General features: G+C 43.8%; 1 protein-coding gene across 1 annotated transcript in view; it reads left to right on the top strand.

The window, feature by feature from the left end:
* The window catches only part of GDPD4 (glycerophosphodiester phosphodiesterase domain containing 4), a 128945-nt gene that overhangs the window by 98093 nt on the left and 18393 nt on the right, over positions 1-12459 (top strand). The gene's annotated exons all lie outside the window — the stretch shown is intronic.

Below are 12459 nucleotides of genomic sequence, written 5' to 3'. Positions count from 1 at the left end.
AATATAAGACTGTGTAATATAATATAAAAAGTTATATTAAATAATATAAATGGAATAAATATAGATAAATGATATATTATATTAAGACAATAAATGTCATAAAATGTAATCTATCGCTTTATCATTTATTATATTAATATAATATATAATTTATTATATTTAATTTATATTATTTAATATAACATTGTTTAAGATATTATATGGTATTTTATACCATGTACATTTTATTATATTTATTATATTTATATTGTTTTATTAATACATTAATATAATATATCATTCATTATATTTATTCCATTTTTATTATTTAATATAACATTGTTTATGATACTATATGGTATTATATTACATTTAATTATATTATTATATTTATATTGCTTTATTATTTATGCTATTATTATTAATATACCATATTGATAATTTTTTTTATTTTATTATTTATGATATATATTTTATAATGTGTATTATATTTATGGATATTTAAGACCAATTGGTTTAGTTTAGAGGGCAGCAATGGTAAAGAATGCAGTAACTCATTTAAACCAATCAGATGCCAGGTTATTTTTGCATTCTGTGTGCCATTGGGGAAATTTCCCTTCACTTTCGTTAACACCAAATAAGTTATCTTAACTTATCTTAACTCTGGTTATCGCCTACTCTGTCCACTTTTAGGCGATCCCTGACAACTCATCCATTCAGGGAGGCCTATTCTGCCTTCAGCTAGCAGCCAAATCTTATACTTCCTTCATGAGTTCATTCCTCACAGTTACTACCTTTTTTTTTTCACCAGCCCTCCCTCTTAGATTAAGGTGACCAGATTTTTAGAATAAAATCCGGGGACACATTTATTTATTCATTTTTCTTGGAAAATGGCACAGGACTGCATAATACACAGAGTTCTGGGCACAGGACTACATAATACACATAGCGCTGGGCACAGGACTGCATAATACACAGAGCGCTGAGCAGAGGACTGCATAATACACAGAGCGCTGGGCAGAGGACTGCATAATACACAGAGCACTGGGCACAGGACTACATAATACACAGAGCACTAGGCACAGGACTGCATAATACACAGAGCGCTAGGCACAGGACTGCATAATACACAGAGCGCTAGGCACAGGACTACATAATACACAGAGCGCTGGGCACAGGACTCCAAAATACGCAAAGCGCTGGGCACAGGACTGCATAATACACAGAGCACTGGGCACAGGACTAAATAATACACAGAGTGCTGGCCACAGGGCTGCATAATACACAGAGCACTGAGCACAGGACTGCATAATACACAGAGTGCTGGGCACCGGACTACATAATACACAAAGTGCTGGGCACAGGACTGCATAATACACAGAGCTCTGGGCCCAGGACTGCATAATACACAGAGCGCTGGGCACAGGACTGCATAATACACAGAGCACTGGGCACAGGACTACATAATACACAGAGCACTGGGCACAGGACTGCATAATACACAGAGTGCTGGGCACAGGACTACATAATACACAAAGTGCTGGGCACAGGACTGCATAATACACAGAGCGCTGGGCCCAGGACTGCATAATACACAGAGTGCTGGCCACAGGACTGCATAATACACAGATTGCTGGGCACATGACTACATAATACACAGAGCGCTGGGCACAGGACTACATAATACACAGAGCGCTGGGCACAGGACTACATAATACACAGAGCACTGGGCACAGGACTGCATAATACACAGAGTGCTGGGCACAGGACTACATAATACACAGAGCGCTGGGCACAGGACTTCATAATACACAGAGCGCTGGGCACAGGACTACATAATACACAGAGCGCTGGGCACAGGACTGCATAATACACAGAGTGCTGGGCACAGGACTACATATAACACAGAGCGCTGGGCACAGGACTGCATAATACACAGAGTGCTGGGCACAGGACTACATAATACACAGAGCGCTGGGCACAGGACTGCATAATACACAGAGCGCTGGGCACAGGACTGCATAATACACAGAGCGCTGGGCACAGGACTTCATAATACACAGAGCGCTGGGCTCAGGACTACATAATACACAGAGCGCTGGGCACAGGACTGCATAATACACAGAGTGCTGGGCACAGGACTACATAATACACAGAGCGCTGGGCACAGGACTGCATAATACACAGAGTGCTGGGCACAGGACTACATAATACACAGAGCGCTGGGCACAGGACTGCATAATACACAGAGCGCTGGGCACAGGACTTCATAATACACAGAGTGCTGGGCACAGGACTACATAATACACAGAGCACTGGGCACAGGACTGCATAATACACAGAGCGCTGGGCCCAGGACTGCATAATACACAGAGCGCTGGGCACAGGACTGCATAATACACAGAGCACTGGGCACAGGACTACATAATACACAGAGCACTGGGCACAGGACTGTATAATACACAGAGTGCTGGGCACAGGACTACATAATACACAAAGTGCTGGGCACAGGACTGCATAATACACTGAGCGCTGGGCCCAGGACTGCATAATACACAGAGTGCTGGCCACAGGACTGCATAATACACAGATTGCTGGGCACATGACTACATAATACACAGAGCGCTGGGCACAAGACTACATAATACACAGAGCACTGGGCACAGGACTGCATAATACACAGAGTGCTGGGCACAGGACTACATAATACACAGAGCGCTGGGCACAGGACTGCATAATACTCAGAGTGCTGGGCACAGGACTACATAATACACAGAGCGCTGGGCACAGGACTGCATAATACACAGAGCACTGGGCACAGGACTTCATAATACACAGAGTGCTGGGCACAGGACTACATAATATACAGGAGGGTGTTAGGCATAGAGTACAGGGTTCAGAGGTTTGCTATGCACAGAGGCCCCACATCCAGCTCACCTGTGCACCCCTCTCTCTATGCAGCTGCATCAGCTCTGACCCCCGCTCCCCCACCGCCCAGCATGGGATGCCCTGTCTATATTAATCAGGTCTTTAATCCGTGGACAAAACCGGGGACAGACTTGGACCAGGGACAGTGTCCTCAATCCGGGGACTTCTGGTCAGGTCACCCTATCTTAGATTGTAAGCTGGCAGGAGCAGGGCCCTTCTTCTAACCCTCTCTTGTTTTGGATTGTATTGTTGGTGTATAGGTCTCCCTTTATATTGTAAAGCGCTGCGCAAACTGTTGGCGCTATATATATCCTATATAATAATAAAGTCTAAAAAAGAAAACCAATGCAGCCGTCACATCTAAGAATTGGTAGGCTGCAATATAATACATTTTGGCTTTTGGGTTTAATACTGCTTTAAAATGATAACATCTCTCTGCTACTTTAACATGGGGGAACATCTGCCTTTTTTTTTTTTTATATCCAGGGATAACTTTAAAGCACGGAGGAATTATTTATAGGCAGGAATGGTTGTCACACTGAGATCCTCTTCCAGCCATCTACAATAGAAGTCAGGGTCACGGCCCACACACATCTCAGTGGACCTTGTAGCTGACTGATCGCCCACATGCACCTGGCTCTGAAGATGTCCTATTATGTGTCCTAGTCTCCGGCGCTGTCACCGCTCTCAGGATCTGCTGCAATAAATGATTCATTATCTGGTGGCAGCAAATCCCTAAATCTGGAAGTAACTGATTATTACACGCTGCTGGAAGTTAGCGCTGCTTTTGTTACCTAGGTGCCGGGAATGATTCGTGCTGCTGGATTAAAGAAAATCTGTCGAAAAAATAAAAAAATAACACGATCAGCGGCTTTCATCTTCACCGCCGCTAATCTTCTTAGTGAATCAGTGACCTGGAACAAGTGTGAGAAACCCGACCTGCATACTGTTCTAGGTCTACCATGTATTTACTGACAGGTGGGAACCTAACGCTTACCTCTCTACTTTCTGAGATCCCAACGAAGAACACCTTTTAGTACATAGCATGTAGGCACAGGATGCTCCACTAACACCCCGTTATTCCAATCCCACCGCTGTCACCAGAGTGTGACGATTGCGCTCTCGGACTGACCGCATGCAGATATTTTCCAGCTTGCGGGAGAACAATCTAAGGTCCAGCAGACTGAGAGTGATTGTCACTGGGGTGGGGTAACACACAGACAGCAGATATCACCATGTTTTTAAAGGAAACACACATCTGCTACAGCAATTCTGACCTTTAACCACTTCTGGACCGGAGGATTTTCCTGCTTAATGTCCAGGCCACTTTTTTCAACTTGGCACTGCGCGAATTTAACTGACAATTGCGCGGTCATGCAACGCTGTACCCAAACTAAATTTACGTCCTTTTTTCCCCATAAACAGAGCTTTCTTTTGGTGGTATTTGATCACCTCTGCGCTTTTCATTTTTTGTGATAATAATAAACAAATGAGCGAAAATTTTGCGAAAAAATTGACATTATCTACTTTGATAGTTAAAAAATATTCAATATATTCAATTTTTTGTCATATATTTAGGCCAAAATGTATTTAGCATTCTCAATGAGCGTATTTTTAACCTCTTTAAGACCGGAAGATTTTTCCCCATTCCTAACCAGGCCATATTTTGTGATTCGGCACTGCGTTACTTTAAGGGACAATTGCACGGTTGTGCGACTCTGTACCCAAATAAAATTTATGTCCTTTTTTCCCCCACAAATAGAGCTTTCTTTTGGGGGTATTTGATCACCTGTGCGATTTTTAATTTTTGAAAAAAAGAGCGACAATTTTGAAAAAAAAAAACATATATTTTTCACATTCTGCTATATAACATTCCCCTAAAAAAATGTAAAAATCAAAATTTTTTAACATTTTAGGCCAATTTGTTTTCTGCTACATATTTTTGGTAAAAAAATCACAATAAGTGTATTTTTATTGGTTTGCGCAAAAGTTATCACGTTTACTAACTACGGGAAATTTGTCGTTTTTATTGATTTTTTTTTTACTAGTAATGGCGGCGATCTGCGATTTTTTTTTGCGGGACTGCGACATTGCGGCGGACAGATCGGACCCCTAACTGACATTTTTGACACTTTTGGGGGACCAGTGACATATAAATATGCACTGTTACTGTAATAATGACACTGGCAGGGAAGGGGTTAACACTGTTGGTGATCAAGGGGTTAAATGTGTGCCTCATGCTTACTGACGTGTGTGGGGGGAGGGGATTGTGTGACACAGACACAGATCGCAGGTTCAGCTATGCTGAATCCTGTAATCTGTCCCTGCCTGTCACATAGGAGATCCGCCCGCTTTGGCGGATTCTCTCAGTCTTTCCCCGACGATCGGGGAAGAGCGGCGGTGATTACCGCCTCTCCTCCCCTGGCCCGACTCCCGCTGTGTCTGAATACAGCGGGAGCGAGCCTCCGGCGGGGCGCGCCGAGAGATGGAGGAATCCAGCAATATAGGTGTACGTCGCTGGACCCAGCCAAGTCGCTCTGCTGCAGTAGCAGCAACGTGAGCGGTCGGCTAGTGGTTAACCACTTCTGGACCGGAAGATTTACCCCCTTAACCACTTTAAGTTCTGTGATCAGCTGTGTCCCAAGGACACATCGGTTACAGAGGACACCCCCAGGAGGCACGCACATGGGAGGGTGTCCATGGACATCCTCTCAGAAGTGGTAGAGTAGCGCTGTAGCCGTCTTTCGGCTACAGCTTGATCGGGAAGTGATTAAAGTGGTTGTAAACCTCAGACATGAATTATGAACAAAGCATGTCCCTAGTGTGCACTTGTCTCAATTAACCACTTTAAGACTGGAAGGATTTGCCCCCTTAATGACCAGGCCCTATTTTGCGATTCGGCACTGCTTTACCTTAACGGACAATTGCGCGGTCGTGCGACGCTGACTCAAATAAAATTGATGTCCTTTTTTTCCACAAATAGAGATTTCTTTTGGTGGTATTTGATCACCTCTGCGATTTTTATTTTTTGCGCTATAAACAAAAAAAGAATGACAATTTTGAAAAAAAAAAAAAATATTTTTCACATTCTGCTATATAACCTTCCCAAAAAAAATTTAAAAAAAATCTAAAGTTTTTAACATTTTAGGCCAATTTGTTTTCTGCTACATATTTTTGGTAAAAAAAATCCCAATAAGCGTATTTTGATTGGTTTGCGTAAAAGTTATCGCGTCTACTAACTACGGGAAAGATTTATGTCATTTTTTTTTCGCTATTAATGGCGGCAATCTGTGATATTGCGGCGGACAGATCGGACCCCTAGCTGACATTTCTGACACTTTTGGGGGTATCAGTGACATTACTACAGTAATCAGTGCTATAAATATGCACTGTTACTGTAATAATGACACTGGCAGGGAAGGGGTTAACATTATGGGTGATCAAGGGGTTAAATGTGAGCCTAGGGGAGTGATTCTAACTGTGGGGGGCGTGGCTTCTGAAATGACCATAGAGACCTGCGATCCTATATAGAAGGGTCACATGGGCTCTATGTTCATCCCAGGGAGAACGGTCAGCGGATTGAAACCCTATTTTCCATCCGTCCTGGGGATCGGATCAGATGGGATCGGATGAGAGCGGACAGGCGGTCCGCTCTCATTCGATTCCCCATAGAGAGCAGCAGGGGCTGTGACACCTCCCTCTCCGCACTGCAAGCGGAGACGGAGCTGTCATCCGCCGGCTCAGCGGGGATCGCGGATCGATCCCCGCTGAGCAGCACGGATCCGCCTACGGAGGCGGACCGTATGAAAGAGCCCTTACTGTAATAATGACACTGGCAGGGAAGGGGGGTTAACCCAGGGGCGGTCAAAGGGTTAAATGTATGCCTAGGGGGTATTTTCTAACTGTGAGGGAGAGGGGCTTGTGAAATCAATACAGAGACCTGTGATCCTAAATAGGAGGTTTACAGGCGCTCTGTATTGATTCCAGAGAGAACAACGGTCTGCTGTGCTTACAACAGTAGACCGCCGTTCTCTCTCCACGAGGAGCGATCGCGGGTGCCCGGGGACAATTGCAGCCGCCAGCCCCGTGAATCAGCTTCCCCGCTGGCGAATGGCCCCCAGGATCACTCCCATGTGGCGATTCGCGCAGCTGAGCCAGCTGAGCAGTATATGCGTGGCGGGCGGTCGGCAAGCAGTTAACCCTTTCTCTGCCAGGTCTGTTTTTGCAAAAAAAAATATTTTAGGGCTGAGGATTACATAAGCTCTCCAAAAACATTATACATTTTCAAAAAACAGACACCCTAGAAAATAAAATAGCGGTAGTTCCAATTTTCTTTTAGTCACGTGATATTACCGTAAAGATCTAGGTAAAAGCAACATTTCAGTCAAAAAAAAAATACAGTTAATTATAGGGCATACAAACACAATAAATTACCCAATTTTTTGGTAAAATTTTAAAGATGAGGTTGCACCGAGTAAACTGACCAACGGGCCAAACCTTGCGTGCACCCGTTAAATGACAACAAACTTCAGTACGCTAAATTTTCCATAGGTGACACTTTAAAAGTCCCCAATAACTCATCAGTTTAGTGTTATTGCAGGAGATCTGGTGGTACAAATATTGCTCTCATTCTGGTGTGCGTAGCTTTATATAACGTGTATCGCAATTGGCGTTTTCAAGAATAGGTGTCCCTGACTCTTGTGTTTATGTTTGAACATGGAGGTGGGGGGGATCTCAAAAAATTTTGGAGGGAATTTTTGGTGCTTGGATGTAACTTTGATTTTTTACCACTTTAGAAATGTTTTTACTTTTTTATTCCATAGGGGGGAAAAAGATGATTTTATGGTAACGGGTTCTCTTTAATGAGACATCCAGGATGTAAAAGCCCCTGCATGTCTCCCCTGTGCTCCACCGAATGTAATTCAATGCACATCATTCTATTACATTGTTTCCCGGGTATGCTGGCCAGGGACACCAAGGGGCGGAAGTGATGTCAAACAAGTCGCTTTGGGGTCAGCATCAAGGAGGGGAGTAGCTGATGTGTGACCACTCTGCCCCCATCCCTCTGCTCAACGGCAGGAGCCTGTTTGTCAGATTTACAAACAGTGTGTGTAAAACCCCCCCGATGTCATAACTGTACGACGTACCGACCTGGCAGCAAAGGCGTTAAACTATGCCTATAGGCAAACTTTTTTTTTTTTTTCAGTTTTGGATGGAGCAGAGAGGGATTAGAACCCCTGCCAGGTTTTTATTGCTGTCTGCGTCCCCTGTTTATGTGTGTTTGTGCATTCCAGCTGTGTGTTTGTGGGTCTTTTATTGTTTATTTTGTTATTTTATTTATACTATTATTATTATTACATTTTAATATTATTTATTTATTTTTAATGATTTTTTTTTTTTTTTTAATCTAACTTTACATACTGTTGTAAGGGGACTAAAAAAACTCTCTATGTGATAGTATTATGCACGATGATATATAAAAAATAAAGATAAAAAGAAAATATAATCAAAAATAATCCAATAACCCAATAATCCAAAATTATCTGAGTTCAATTAAATAAATACCTATGGCGGCATACATTCAGTGCTAACACTTCACACCAATAATGTCAAAATCAATCAATGGCGCTGCATGAATGCACAATGAATGATACGTTCTATTTTTGCAGACCTCAGTGGTCCATTATTGTTCTGATGCCTCCTCTGCCTCCAGCCCATGCAGCAAAGGGACAGATCATCCCTGATTTTTATGTTACCACCTGCCAGCTGCCGCTGGGTTGGTAAAATATTTAAAAAAAAATAAAAAAATGAGGAGGCATGAGCTGGTTACGAGCTGCTGGTATGATGGTGGCAGAAAAAGGGTAATGTAGTACACTAGATTGTCTATGAGTTTTTTTTTTTTAAAGAGAACATGGGAGGGGCCTGTATGAAATCAGGAGGGAGGGGTCACTGTTATAACAAATTCATTTTGTGCTACTGAGGTCTGCACACAGCAGATGAGAGATTTGGAAAACAGGTGAAAAGAAGCTTACAGCTCCACCTACTGGATGAGTAAAAACAATGAAAATTATTCAAACTCAATAATTCATAACCTAAGAAAAAAACTATTTGTAGAAAAAATTTTTTTTTTTTTTTTGAGTCTTGACCATGCAGAAATAAATCAACAGATTCCCTTAAATGACTCCCTTCCTAGCTTCACATACAGTAAAACCTTGGATTGCGACACAATTTGTCCCGGAAACATGCTTGTAATCCAAAGCACTCGTATATCAAAGCGAATTCCTCCATAAGAAACTCAGATAATTTGTTCCACAGCCATTTATTTATAAGTCCTTCAGTTTATAGTTCATATAAAAAGATTATAGCAATGTAATGGGTTGTGTAACCATAAAATGTCCATCCACAAAGGGCGCCTCCACAAGGGGATTAGAGGCAAAATCCAGCAGGAGCTACAGAGTATAAACTTTGACTGGATAAACAAGCGATGTCTTGATATTAGGAATCGACCGATTATCGGCAATATCAGAATCGGCCCCGGAGGTGACCGATATTGCCGATATTTCGGGAAAGTGCTTGTACCGGAGTGATACCTGCAGCTAGAGGCATCACCCCGGTGCTGGCGTCCATAGCCGACGGTCGGCTGTCTTGTAATGACAACCGAAGTGGCTGAGAAGCCCCTCAGCTGTAATTACAATGAGCGGGAGGGGACGTCTTCCCCTCCCGCCTCCTTCTGCGGCTCGAGTCCCGGTGGGACAGAAGACCCGGGCAACAAGCCTGCACGGCCGCCGAAGACCCGATCAAAGCTGCATTCGGCTCTGATCGGGTCTCCATGTAAAACCCGGAAGTGATATCATGACATCACGTCCGGGTATTGGCGCCAGATTAAAAAAAATGACAGCATTCAAAACAGCCAAACTTGGCGTTTTGAATGCTTTTAAGTGCAGAGGAGGGGTTTGGAGTCTTTTAGACCCCCAGATCCCTCCACCACAGTACCTGTCAGGTGCTAAAAAAAAATTTAAATGTACGAAAATATCGGCCGATACCGATATGCATTGGCCAAAATATCGTTATTGGTATCGGCAACGAAAACCCGATATCGGTCGATCACACTTGATATACAAGTAGCGTCACATCACAACGAAGTATAAAAGAGAAGTGTAGCAATATGGTTACATTTAATGGAGATTCAACATTTGGCAACTTACATGGTTGGTGATTAAAAGAGGCACATCTAAGTATGCAGGCCTCTGGGGTAAAGCTGTCCACATAGATAGACCATCCTCCTCAATGCCAGCTCTCACCACCGCCAGTCTGCAATAATGACCGGGAAGACTACCCTGCAGTAGAGCGATCTGAAAGCGAGGCTTGAAGCGCTCATGGAGCGCAGTATGGAAGGAATGACGTTGATGGCAGTGCGGAGGACGATCTATGTGGAAAGCTTTACCCCGGATGCCTGCATTCTTAGATGTGCCTGTTTTAACCAATTAAGCCCTGGAGGATTTGGCTGCTCAAAGACCAGGCCCTATTTTGCGATTCGGCACTGCTTGAATTTAACGGACAATTGCGCGGTCATGCAACGCTGTGCCCAAATGAAATTGATGTCCTTTTTTTCCCACAAACAGAGCTTTCTTTTGGTTTTATTTGATCACCTGTGCGATTTTTACTTTTTGCGCTATAAACAAAAAAAGAGCGACAATTTTGAAAAAATAACAATAACAATATTTTTCAAATTTTTTTATTTGAAATTAACCCCCAAAAAATATAAAAATCTAAATTTTTTAACATTTTAGGCCAATTTGTGTTCTGCTACATATTTTTGGTGAAAAAAATCGCAATAAGCGTATTTTGATTGGTTTGCGAAAAAAGTTATTGCGTTTACTAACTACGGGAAAGATTTATGTCATTTTTATTGGTTTTTTTTCTTTAACTAGTAATGGCGGCGATCTGCGGTTTCTTTTGCGGGACTGCGACTTTGCGGCGGACAGATCGGACCCCTGACTGACATTTTTGACACTTTTGGGAGTACCAGTGACATTACTACAGTAATCACTTCTATACATATGCACTGTTACTGTAAAAATGACACTGGCAGGGAAGGTGTTAACTTTATTAGAGATCCAGGGGTTAAGTGTGTCTCTAGGGTCGTGATTCTAACTGTCAAGGGGCGTGGCTTTTGATGTAACCACAGAGACATACGATCCTACATAGCAGGATAGTATGATCTCTGCAGTTACATCAGGGAGAATGACAGGCGGCTTTGTTTACATCAGCCGCCTGCCTTTCTCCCTCTCCAGCTGGAGATCGTGAGTGACCGGCGGACATCGGAGCCGCCGGTCACTCGCCCTGGGAGGGCAGTGAACGAGCGGGGGCGGGAGTGCGCTCGCCCCCTATTGGCTCGTGGGCGAGTGACGTACCGATACGTCACTTTGCCCAGGAGGGGCTGACCGCCGCAGTATACGTACTTGCGGCAGTCGGCAAATGGTTAATCATCAACCATGTGAGTTGCTAAATGTTGTACCTTCATTAAATGTAACCATATTGCTACACTTAGAGGCGCCTCTCTTCTCTTTTATACTTCGTTGTGACGTGACGCTATTTGTATATCAAGACATCGCTTGTTTATCCAGTCAAAATTTATAAAAAAAAATTGCTTGTCTTGCAAAACTCTCCTAAACCAAGTTATTCTCAATCCAAGGGTTTACTGTATTTAATTTCCCCACCTTTCTGTCTGTCCAAAATTGAAAAGAAGTATCCTGTACTTCGGGATATGAGAGCATATGACTCATTCCTCCTCCTCCAGTCATGTGACAGAGCCAGGACCATCTTTAATATTGATTGGACCCTGGGCAAACATTTTCTATGGAGGGACCCCTGGACTGGAGTTTGCAATCTCTCTATAGATGGACCCCTGGACTGGAGTTTGCAATCTCTCTATGGAGGGGCCCCTGGACTGGAGTTTGCAATCTCTCTATGGAGGGGCCCCTGGACTGGAGGAGGCAATCTCTCTATCGAGGGACCCCTGGACTGAATGTGGCAGGCTCTCTATGGGGGGTCCCTGCACTGGAGGTAACAATGCCTCTTTGGAGGGGCCCCTGGACCAGAGGTGGCAGTCTCCCTATGGAGGAGCACCTGGACTGAAGGTAGCAGTCTCTCTATAGAGGCCGTCTATAGAGAGACTGCTACCTCCAGTTCAGGGGCCTCTCTATAGGGAGACCTCCAGTTCAAGAGCCGAGGCCCCTCCATAGAGAGACTACTATATCCAGTCCAGGGGCCCCTCCTATTGTAGTGTGACATTAGAATGGAAAGCCCCTGGAATAGCAAATCAGTGCAGACTACAGTGACAATAGTCCTGGAACCATTTGCTCCCTCCCCCCTGCAGTGTACGGGTTAAGAAGCCCACCCAGTGTGGGCCCTCTATGTGGCCTCACCTGAGCTGTCTTAGTTCAGCCCGGTTTTACCCCTCCCCTCCTCCTCCACAGTGGGAAGATGTCAACCAGGTCTGTCAGTATGAGCACAGGGTGGCTTGGGGCTCTTGTTGTGTATCACAGTAGA

This window comes from Pelophylax lessonae (genome assembly GCF_965119305.1).
Source record: "Pelophylax lessonae genome assembly, chromosome: 2".
Taxonomy (NCBI): domain Eukaryota; kingdom Metazoa; phylum Chordata; class Amphibia; order Anura; family Ranidae; genus Pelophylax; species Pelophylax lessonae.
The sequence above is the reverse complement of the archived record's forward strand: the minus strand, read 5'-3'. Positions and strand labels throughout refer to the sequence as shown.